At 47.7% G+C, this 12,222-nt stretch overlaps 1 long non-coding RNA gene across 1 annotated transcript in view; it reads right to left on the reverse strand.

The window, feature by feature from the left end:
* The window catches only part of LOC125756490 (uncharacterized), a 219,420-nt gene extending 209,524 nt beyond the window's left edge, over positions 1-9,896 (reverse strand). Inside the window, exon 1 of the long non-coding RNA XR_007414545.1 lies at positions 9,855-9,896. This is a non-coding gene — a long non-coding RNA (uncharacterized LOC125756490). The remainder of the gene's footprint in view (positions 1-9,854) is intronic.
* Positions 9,897-12,222: the final 2,326 nt, after the last annotated feature.

Below are 12,222 nucleotides of genomic sequence, written 5' to 3' on the forward strand. Positions count from 1 at the left end.
CTCTGGTTAATGCAGCGGCCCGTCTGTCCTACGTGGAAGCGCCCGCAGCTGAAAGGAACCTTATACGCAACACTTGTACGGCAATCAGTGAATTTGTTTGTGTGTTTTACGAAACAAATATCGGTTCGCTTCTTGTATTTTACTCGCTCATTCTTCCTCTGCACAGCGGTACACATCTTACCTAGCTTATTGGCAGCCGCGAAAACAACATTAACGCCGTATCTACTACCTACTTTCTTTAGCCTGTGAGATACGCAATGAATGTACGTTATACCTACGACACGTTTCTTCCCATCGCTTTCTGCAACCATGCTCGCACTTAACATAATGCATTTTTTAAACGTTCAGCGGCAGTGGCCATGCATCACGGGGATAACCTACATATAAAAGACGCGTAAGTTGTCCGTTAAAGCTATCACTCATTTTGTGCTCACACGACTTGGTGAGGGCAGACTTACGGCAAGACATGGCGATACCGTTTTTTACAACCTTCGAGTGCTTCGACGAAACATTTAATAGTGGTTTTGAAGATCTAGGAGCATACAGCCAACACACGTAGTTCTTCTGCAACGTTAAGGAAATGTCTAGAAATTGTATTCAATTATTCTGAGGCAACTCTTTAGTAAAGTACAGCCCTCCTCCAGTTCAAATTTTTCGCTCACTGAGGTTACCACGTTTTCAAAGCCCTCACCGTGTGGGAATCGAGCGCGCCCACCCCTTTGGCGCCTCGTTCCCCAGCTAGCACGTGTGTTGGGCTCGCGCGGCTCGAGCGCCGGGGACCGCCGTTAATCGGCGGTATGGCGACCGCGGCGGCAGCGCCAGCCATGCGTCAGCTTCCCGGCGCGCGGGCACGCGTCCGGGCATGCCTCGACATGCTCACATGCTCACGCCACCAAGCTAGCTTACGTCACTGTGCAACGCCGTTCCTCATTGGCCGCCAGTGACAACCCCCTTCCCCCTTGAGCTCGCTTCTGTCTGGCGCGGGCTTGCCCGCGTCAGATGCTCTCAGGCTAGCACGAGAGGTTGACGCGCTGCTCTAGCAGGCGGCTTCTCGTTCGTGTGCTCGACCGCTGCCCTTTGTGTGGTAGTCCTAGCGCCGCTGGCAAGCGTACTCGTTCGGTCTTGCGGAGTTCCCCTTACGGCCTGCAAGCCTGTGAGTGTCGTACTGTGCTGCATCTTGGGTTAATAAACCCGTTGTTGCTGTTACCCTGCCTCGTGCGTGGTTTCTGCGCCGTGTCGGAGAAAACGACGAACCCGGCCGCAGCGTCGTCGCACGCAGCGGCAGTGGAGAACGTCGCGTCCCTGCACGGTCGCGCTCGTAGGTAAGCCTAGTGCAAACCTATCTCCACAACCGCTACAAAAAATCAAGTAATCGTCCACATAACGAAAACCCTTAATGACAGAATTACCTAAGGCACCTTCCAAAAGCTGGTCAATCTTGCTAAGGTATAAATCTCTAAGAACCAGAGCAACCTTAGAACCAATACAAATGCCTGATTTCTGCACATAAACGCCTTCCTTCCAGCCTACCAGCGTCGACATTAAATAGATGGAAAGAACTTCTAGAAAAGCCCCGGTAATACACCACATTTATCGGTGAAAACCGTGAACAAGGGCACGAGACGGTTTTCACCGTAGGTATATTTCTTTGTTGAGCTGCGCTATCCATTTTCGCAGTCTCCGATTGTGTCTCTGTTGTTTCCAACGGTGCTGCAGCTGGATTTTGACTTCCCACTTGTGCAGTAACCGGGTGTCTATATTCTCGAGCCCAGCTGTCGACGGCATCGTTTGCGTCCCACGCTTGATGTCCCGCCGAAGTTGGTCGGTCCAGTTCTGTGTGTGTTTGATGTCTTCGGCCTGTTGCTTGTCACGATATTTCCGTAGCTGGTTCCAATTAGTGATCTTTATTTAGCGACCGGCATTGTGTTCCTGTGGGCCGCCTTCTGCTTCTATGGAAATAATGTAGTGATCACTAGCCAAGTCTTGCATGGTGTTCTTCCAAATGACTTGGCGTGTGTTGCAAGTCAAGGTAAGGCCCGGCGTCGTGTCAGTGCTGACGCTATTGCCCTGCCTTGTTGGTACTGCGGGGTCAGTGACCAACTCGAGGCCGGCGTGCTGTGCCGTCGCCTACAAATGCCTGCCTTTCGGGTGATCGTGCTTGTAACTCCACGCCTTTGCACCGCGTTAAAGTCGACCCCAATGAAGAGCTGTTGCCCCTTGACGATGTCGAGTGCTCGTTTGAAGAGGATGTGGAAACGGTGTTTGCGGCATCAGGGACTGCTGTAGACGTTCAGTACGAAGATGCTGTCAGGACACCACGCAAGACGCCCATTCATCTAAAAAGTCAACCTCAGCGTTCGTCAGTATGCTCCAAGAAGCGAAAAACCAGTGCTTGAATTTCGGTCTGGGCACTCGAAAGTCGTCAAGAATGCTGTCGCGATGTGTCTGAAGGCCGCGCTCAAGAACTCTTGTCAGCACAGTATGGAAAAGAGCCTCGAGAGGCAACCTGACAGACTCAAGTCATCCAAGTTTCCTCAGAATCATTTGGCGAGGCTGGCGGAAAGGGTCCTGCAGGACTTGAAAGTGAAGGCAAGAAGTGCTGAGCACGGTACGGATTCAAAGAAACTACCTGTCGCCAGCATCCCGTACCTACACGGCGTTTCACATCGTTTAAAGAAAATGGGAGCAAGGTACGGATGCAATGTTTTATTTTCGGCTGGCTACCGTTTAGGCAGCATTTGCGCGGCTGTGGACAGAAAGGTCGAGAGCGGGGAGCGAGACAAGGGTGTTTGCAAGGTAAAGCACAGGGCTAAAGAGGGTGAATGCGCCACGGGTGTGGTGTACGACATTCCGCTTTCGTGCGGGAAGCGTTATGTTGGACAGACCGGGCGTTGTATTAATAACAGGCTGATGGATCATAAAGCTTCACTAAAGGGACAGCCATGCTCTAACCGTTCCTTGCATTGCAGAGAATGCGGCTGCACACCACAGTTCGCTGAGACGACGGTGGAATCGATGTTCAAAGATAGGGTAGCGCGTGAAATTGAGGAAGCTTATCTGATCAACAAAGCTGGTGATGCATGTGTCGCGAAGCCCTCCGTCACACTACTTGCTGCGGAGATAAATTTTCTGGAAGCGCGTCAGTGAGACAGTCGCTGTGTGTACACGTGCCTTTAACACGGGGTCATCTAACCACATATATATATATATATATATATATATATATATATATATATATATATATATATATATATATATATATATATATATATATATTATATATTTGGTGTTTCAATAAATTTTCAGTTGATAGTTTGCGCCGTGCTTCGTTTACCTTCCTTCGTGTTTCGTTCCTTTGCGCACCACAGCATTAAGATGAGTTACCAACTCGCCCAGCAGTCCGTACGTCTCAATCTTCGTCCTAATTTACAAACTTTCTAGACCCGCTTGTGCACAGAGCTCGGAAGGAGAATATTGCCGACGATATTTAATAAATATGGACCGCTAAGTCGTTGTACGCTTGCTATTTTATTGCAGTTCGACTGAGTATAAGGGTCCCGTACAATTTTGTAATAATCAATAATTGGCCTGACTAAAGTCTTGTAAGCAAGGCATTTTATATCAGGGGGACCCCGATAAAGGTTACGCCTGAGAGTGTATAGTGCCTATAGCAGTTGCTAGAGCGCTTCCGTCTGTGTGTCCGTGTGTCTTCCTCTAGTCCGTGTCTACTAGCGCTACCCTTCCAAGTGCCTTAGTTGCCTTCGAGCAGACATGGTCAATATGGGAATTGCATCGCGAATCAGGTGTAAACAATATTCCGAGATATTTGCACTTATCTACACGCTTGAGCTTGACGTCGTCAAGCCGGTAGTCATAATTCAGCATCTTTTTCTTTCTAGTTATACACATAAAAACTGTTTTTTCTGGGTTTAAGGTCATTTGCCAGTCTTCACAGCAACTACGAATTTTTTGAAGGTTGCGGTGTAAGTTAATTTGACCATGTTGAGTCTCAATTCTGCTATACACAACACAATCATCAGCGAACAACCTAATCGGGACACTGACATCATTTGGTAGATCATTTATGAACAATAAAAATAAGAGAGGGCCCATTACACTACCCTGCGGAACTCCAGAATTTACTGCAACGAGACTAGACTTCTTATCTTTTATTTGAACAAACTGCTGCCGAGAAGTAAGATAAGATTCAAACCATGTCGTGTGCAAACTATTCTGAAACGTGTTATCAATTTTATATAACAATTTTGCATGGGACACCTTATCAAATGCTTTTGCGAAATCCACAAACACCACGTCAGTTTGACTACGCGAATTTATTGCTTTGGAAAGATCGTGGACAAAGTCAAGTAGTTGCGTTGTCGTTGATAAGCCTTGGCGGAATCCATGCTGATTTGGAAACAATATGTTATTGCTATCGAGATAGGCCAACAGATGTTTGTTAATGATGTGTTCCAGTAATTTTGAGCATGTGCTAATGAGCGAGATTGGACGGTAATTCTTCACTTCTAAATGAGAGCCACTTTTGTGCACAGGCGTGATTTTAGCGCACTTCCATGCAGTTGGAAATGAGCCGTTACGTACTGAAGACTGGAATATTTTGTAAGAAAACGGGAAGTCCATTCTGCGTATCTGTACAAGAACTCATTGGGTATACCATCAGGGCCAGAGCTCTTTCTTATATTCAAATTAAGTAAAAGATTAAGAACGCCTTCCTCACTAACTTCTACATTATTAATCGGCTGCCGTGATGATGTAGCGGGAAGATTAGGAAATTTACCATTATCATTCGTGAAAAGAGAAGCGAAAAAGTTATTAAAGTCATCAACACGTTGGTGAGTAGTTCCCTCGAATGATTGTCTAGAACTTGACGGCGGGTTTATATAGCGCCAGAACTTTGAGGGGGCTTCATGGAAGAATTTTGTCAGTGTCACATTGTAAAGTTTATCCTTGGATTCCTTGATTAGTCGTTTCAGTTCTTGCCGCATTGATTTAATGCTGGTTTTGTTTTCAGAGGTACTATTTCTCGAACAAGACTTCTTTTTTTCGTTTCAGTTTCCTTTTCACATGAATAATTTCTCTAGTAATCCAAGGATTGGTTTTACGAATGCGTTTCACAACCTTGGGTACATAACAATTAACACACTTTGCAACGACATTTGAAAATAACTGCCATAATCTGTCAGTGCTCAACCAGCATTGTAAAGGACGAGAAAATTATCAAATGATTGTTCAAGCTAGTCTAGAACGGCTAAGTCGTCTGCGGCCACAAAGTTCATTACAATGCTAAATGTGTGTCTACTGCAAGTGTCTGAAGACATTGCTAGGCGCGTTACTACCATTTTGTGATCAGGCAGACCCTCTACGACATCGCAGCCACTAAAAAAATGCCGCAGTTCAGGTGACAGAAATACTAAATCAAGGAGCGATGACCTTGTAGTATCTATCCGGGTAAAATCAGTAACAATTTGCGTTAGCCCGTAAGAGAATACTAGTTCCAGTAGTTGCTCAGTACTTGCTATTTGCTCTGATCCCAGATAGTGAGATAGCCAGTCTATTCCCGGTAGGTTAAAGTCACCTAACAAAAGAACGTTATCATGCAGACTAAACTTTGAATCCATAAAATCTCTTAGCCTTTTTATTGTATCCAAAGAAGAATATGGGGCCCTGTATAGTCCTCCAATATACACAGTTCGATTATTTAGCCTAGTCGTAATCCATAGCATTTCTATGTCAAAGTTGTCATCCAATACTGAAAATTTAATGCAATTTTTGATAAGGAAAGCGATACCGCCTCCTCTGGTTTGCCGATCATTTCTTACAATTACATAGCCTGAAGGTGTCACTTCCGAACCTTGTACTACATCTTTATGTAGCCATGTCTCTGTGATAATCATTATGTCTGGCTCATGTTCCAGGATCACTGCTTCCACCGCATCAGCTTTATTCAATATGCTTCTAGCATTTAAATAATAATCTTAAAGCATGCTGTTGGTCGTGGCTTGCGTCACTCGGAGCCGGTGTGACCTGAACTAGTAATCCTGAACCGTTTAATGCTTGCTTCATTCCAGCCATAAAGAACGTTATTTACTTTGAGTTTATCGAAAATAAGTTTAGCTTTCATTCCCTTCATTCTTTCTTCCGCTGATGAAATCCATAGTTGTTTTCTGATTTCAACAACTCGCTTGGAGTAATCTTCACTGATGCTGAACTGTGTACCCTTGAGTTTTGGACAGTTTTTCATGATTTTCAACTTATCCCTGAAGCCTCCTACTCTCGAAATGACCGGATAATTCCTATCAGGAGTTTTCTTTCCCAATCGGTGTATTCTCTCGATTGAGCTTAGATTTGCATTAAGAATTTTGCCAAAGATTTCGTCATTCACCTTTCTCAGTAATACAGCTTCGTTCTCTGGGTCTTCTTCCTCTATTCCGCATATAATGACATTGTTACGTCTAGAACGGTTCTCCAGATCCTCTATGCGCCTTGCAAGAGCAGATAATTCACCCTCATGCTCACCAATACCTGTTTATATTGCAGTAAGGCGTTTCTGAATTTCCCCTAGCCTCCCTAGTTGTTTTTCAATGGTCTGTAGTCTGATTTTCATATCGGCAATACAGGCATCCGAGGAGGTCTGTCTTGCTTGTATTTCATTAACTTTTGCTGATATTTCACTCTGATCATTCAATATTTTCTCCAATGTTCCTTTAGTATCAGGCCCAGATTTTCCTCGACATCACCCGACAGTTTCAGCAAGAGGCATACAACTGAAAAGCAATCTTTCAAACAACTGAGGGCAATATGTGGACACGGCAGCACTATCAAGCAAATACAATTACTACGAAAGCCATGTTTTTCGTCACCAACCTGTAGAAACAGAGGAACGTAAGGCGACATCGTCACGGCAGTGCTGCCGTGTCCACTGAAGCTTGAGGCGTCGGTCCTTGCTTTTATGGGCTCCGTCCAGCTTGTCATCAAGGCTGCGTGGGACGTCATCGTGCTCCAAGTGGGTGCGCAGTTGTCCAGATCCACGTGGCATAGCACTGAACTCACCAGCTCTAATCGAGCTGCGCAGAGATGGCTGTCCCTTGAAGGAAGTAGCGCACTGCCCAACCCGGCACAATCGGTGACGACAAGAGCCACTGCTCGGTCCAAGATGATCCATTCGGCCAGAACCTGTACAAAAAGAGGAACGTAAGGCGACATCGTCACAGCAGTGCTGCCGTGTCCACTGAAGCTTGAGGCGTCGGTCCTTGCTTTTATGGGCTCCGTCCAGCTTGTCATCAAGGCTGCGTGGGACGTCATCGTGCTCCAAGTGGGTGCGCAGTTGTCCAGATCCACGTGACATAGCATTGAACTCGCCAGCTCTAATCGAGCTGCGCAGAGATGGCTGTCCCTTGAAGGAAGTAGCGCACTGCCCAACCCGGCACAATCGGTGCCTGTTTCGGTGACGACAAGAGCCACTGCTCGGTCGAACATCATCCATTCGGCCAAAACCTGTACAAACAGAGGAACGTAAGGTAACATCGTCACGGCAGTGCTGCCGTGTCGACTGTTCGTTATGCCGTCAGGGACAACCTCGTAGTCGAGTTCGCCGAGGCGTCGAAGTACCCTGTACGGTCCGAAGTATCGTCGAAGCTTCTCACTAAGTCCCCGTCGGCGTATTGGCGTCCATACCCATACACGGTCACCGGGTTGGTATTCCAAGTGGCGTCGTTGTAGCGGTGGCTGTCAGTCGTCTGCTGGTTCTTGATCCGTAGGCGGGCGAGCTGTCGTGCTTCTTGTGTTCGACGACGACGTCTTGTGTTCGACGGCGACGTACACGGCCAGCATGTCGGCGATGGTCTTATTTAGATGCTCGGTCAGGCCGTTGGTCTGTGGGTGGTGCGCGGTGGTCCGGCGGTGGCTTGTGTGGCTGTACTCCAAGATCGCCTGACTTAGGTCAGCCGTAAACGCCGTGCCTCTGTCGGGGATGAGAACGTCTGTGGCGCCGTGTCGAAGGACGATGCTCTCTACGAAGAACTTGGCTACCTCAGCGGCACTGCCTTTGGGCAGGGCTTTTGTTTCAGCGTAGCGGGTGAGGTAGTTGGTAGCCACGACGATCCATTCGTTTCCGCAAGTTGACGTTGGGAACAGCCCCAGGAGGTACATCCCGATCTGCTGTTATCGTCGCTGAGGAGGCTTGATCGGCTGAAGGAAGCCTGCTTGTCTCGTGGGCGGTGTCTTCCGTCGCTGACAGTCTCGGCACGTCCTTACGCAGCGAGTGACGTCGGCGGCAAGACACGGCCAGTAGTACTTTTTCTGTACTCGTGGGAGCGTGCGGGAAAGTCCGAGGTGTCCAGCCGTTGGGTCGTCGTGCAGGGCATGCAAAATTTCTGGTCGCCGTCCCGAAGTTACAACGATAAGGTAGTCCAAAAAACGGCAGGAAGTGGAAGATGGAAGCTGCGATGAAAAAATCCGTAAACATGGGGTGGGTGCTCAAGCCAACGCTTCGACAAGTGGACTTGTCTTCTGCAAGGCTGGAACTGATTTCCTTAGCTATCGTGTGTGTATACTTCGTGCCCTCTCCACCAGAAGAGAGAAGGGGTGGGGGAGGAGGGAGAGGCCACCGTGACGACTGGGTGAGTCCCAAGGAACGCGGAAAAAAAAGCGGGGGGCGGGAGACGGGAGAGTGTTCGTTTCACTGAATGATTGTCAATGGAAGCGCGTGGCATTTTAACAATAGTAGGTTCGAAATGCCTAGAAGAAGGCATTAACTCTCATTCGTTTTCGTTGTGTATGCACCACACCGAATCGATTCAAGAGCCCCCTTAGAAACGTTAAAACCTGCTGGTTGGAGTGTATTGAAATCCTCAATAAGGTATGACTCTATATTTTCTGTCCCTTGGGGACCGAAAGTTTGACTGAAGTATGTAAAGTTTGAGATCTTCGAAAGTGTGACCTACTACATTAAAATGCTGTGCCACTGCTATGGGTAACTTCTTCGCCGTGTCCGCGCGATGCCCGTTTAATCTAACCTTAACAGGTTGTCCCGTTTCGCCAATGTACCGTTTTTTACGATATGAACATTCGATCATGTAGATATCGTTTGAACTAGTGCATGTAAAACTAGATTTTATATGGTCGACGTAATCACTTCCAGTGCTATAACGTCATCTTGAAGGTGTTTACAAGCCTTACATCTTGGACGAGAACGAGGCGTTATGTGAGCAGTAGAATAAGGGTTTACTTTTGCATGCACTATTATGTCCTTAAAATTCCTATTGCGGCGATACACGACATTTGGTATTCCAGGAAACGCTTTTCTAAGGCGCTCGTTGCCTGCCAGTATTGGGCAATACTTACGGAGGATATTATTTATGGTTGCTAGCGCATTTGAGTATTTGGTTATAAATGCTGGCGGCTGGTTGGGCTGTGCTACGGGGGCCCTTTGAGGTAGTGATGCTTTCCTATCTAGTTGACATGCTTCGTTGTAGACCTTGTTTAGAGCATCTTGCGGGTAATTTCTTTTAACTAATGTTTCCTTTAGGTTGCTTAAGTGGTGAACGTAGTCACTGTCGTCGCTACAGATCCTTCTTATACGCCTCGCCTGTCCCACAAATATCCCTTGTTTGCAGTGTCGCGGGTGATGACTAGTGTAATCTAATAATAATAATATTTGGGGTTTAACGTCCCAAAACCACGATTTGATTATGAGAGACGCCGTAGTGGAGGGCTCCGGAAATTTCGACCACCTGGGGTTCTTTAACGTGCACCTAAATCTAAGTACACGGGCCTCCAACATTTTCGCCTCCATCGAAAATGCAGCCGCCGCCGCCGGGATTCGATCCCGCGACCTTCGGGTCAGCAGTCGAGCGCCATAACCACTAGACCACCTAGTGTAATCTAGGTATTGCTGGCTGTCTGTTGGTTTTCTGTAAAGCGTCGTCTTTAATTTTCCTGCTTCAATAGATACCGTCGTCTCTAGGAAGCTAATTTCACAGGGAAAATGCTGCATGGTGAATTTAATACTAGAGTGAAACTTGTTACAGTGGTCAATGAATGCGTTTAGTGTACTTACGCCATGTTCCCAGATGATAAATATGTCGTCTATGTAACGGAGATAGGTGGAAGGCTTCACTGGACATGATTCCAACAGCTCTGATTCTGACTGTACCTTAAAAATGTTGGCGTATGTTGGCGCAAAAGGGGTTCCCATGCTAGTGCCGAAAGTTTGCAGGTAGTAGGACGAATCAAATTCAAAATAATTTAGCATCAGGACTAATTTCAGTAACGATAGGTAAACTTCAGCATTATGTGTTTGCTTGCTTTCTTTGAGTGATTTTGAGACCGCTTCAATCCCTTCAGCGATAGGTATATTCGTATACAAAGAGCAGACATATGGGGCGGTGGCGCCCTCTCTTGCGCTCAAGCAAATGGACAGTCACGACAGCAGACGACGATGCACGCCGCAACAGGAGACGACGACGACGATGCATGCCGACACGCCGAGACCCTAAGGTGCTTCGCCCCAACAGAGTCACAGTTTCGCTGCAACGACGAAGCAGTGAATACGATAGCAACAAATTGGAATGAAACGCGAATAACGGAAAGCAGCTCAAAATTTCCAGCGCGTCGCTCAATTTCAAAGGACGCACTAATAGAACACACACAGGACGAGCGTGAACTATCAAGGGTCACAGCTCTACACTTTAAGCGTGCTGCTCAAGCATAAATAAATAAAGACGCGCGAAAGGAACGCACAGGTATGCACAGGATGAGCGCGGAATAACAAATCCCACAGTTGGTACTTCTGTCTGTTTGAACAGGGCGCTCCTTTCGAAAACGCGGCCGCTGCAGGGAGCGAAGTGACCTTCGTACGCTCTGTAACATCAGCGCGGAGATCGCTGCGAAAGCACAAGACATACGAGCCACACCCCTCACAAGATAAGCATGCGCGCAGGCGACCACGCGCTGTAGGGCAAAATGCACTTCGCTGGCGAGCAGGAGGCGCACGCGCATCGCAACGAGTGGGGCGACGACCAGAGCCATATATACCCTTCGGGAGAGTTTGGCGATTGTTTCATCTCGCCGCTCTCCGAGCTCCGCCCCAGCACCGCCCTCTTCTCGTGACGTAAACTCTCTCTCCTCGCCGGCGGCGGCGGGCGGCAGTGGCGACAGCGCGTCGCGGAGTCCGGCGCTGCCGCGACGGAGAGACGCCGGCACGCCGCACTGCCGCACTTACACACGATCGCTGAGGAGCGCGCGTCGGTTACGAAGCTCTTGTGCGAAGCCGCGCGTATTCATGGTGACTGCTCCTCGCATTGAAACGTGAATTTGTTGCGTGCGATGGGCTGCTGTTGCGCGGTTGGCTATTCAAACAGCAGCGCGCAGGGTTTCCGCCTTTTTAGGCTTCCGAAGGAAAAGAACCGACGACGCCTTTGGATCAGAACCATCAGACGCAGCAAATGGACCCCGACCGGCTGCTCCGTGCTATGCGAGATACGTACTCGAGTATTTAGCTTGAACATTGCTGGTATTATAAACAGCGTGCCATTAACACAAACTTTTTATTTGTTGTGCAATGGAGCCCTTTCAGGCGCACAAACTTTAAAATTAATTTTGTCACACTGAAAAAAAGGAGTTTTATGGTTCGCGTTTGGGCAAATTGAAATTTTGCAGCGATCACGCTAAAAGTGTCAAGCGTGATGTGTTGCGTTTACGTAATTTATCGCGCGTTCTGAGCACGAGCTTGGGATGTTACCGTGATGTTGGGAGGGGAAGATTTATTTCGATATCGCAGGTTAGTGCCGCCGCGCGTCAGCTGCGGCGGTTACCTGGCATGTGTAGTACGTTAAGTGGTCTGCGTTTCTGTGGCTGTCAGCCTATGGTGTCATTTACCGCTTTGTTGCCGCTTGTGTACATGCTACCAGTTTCACGTTTAATTCGCGCATGTAAATTAATCTGCGCCTCTGTGCTAAGCGAATGTGCCTTGCGCTTTTTAGTCATGCACGTATAGTGCACAATGTATGTGCTCGTGCAGGAAGCTCTTCTGCTATAGCAAGGGGGCCTCATGTGCTCGATGAAATTTCGTGATTAGGAAGTATAGAGCGCGAAGAAGTTGAGCAGAAAAATGATTTTGTAAAGTAAACCAACAGGATGTCCGCTATCAGGGTAGCCGAACGAGGTATTGTTTTCATTTAACACGCGCCTACTGGGGATCCT

The sequence above is a fragment of the Rhipicephalus sanguineus genome, unplaced genomic scaffold (assembly GCF_013339695.2).
Source record: "Rhipicephalus sanguineus isolate Rsan-2018 unplaced genomic scaffold, BIME_Rsan_1.4 Seq10489, whole genome shotgun sequence".
In the NCBI taxonomy this organism is placed as follows: domain Eukaryota; kingdom Metazoa; phylum Arthropoda; class Arachnida; order Ixodida; family Ixodidae; genus Rhipicephalus; species Rhipicephalus sanguineus.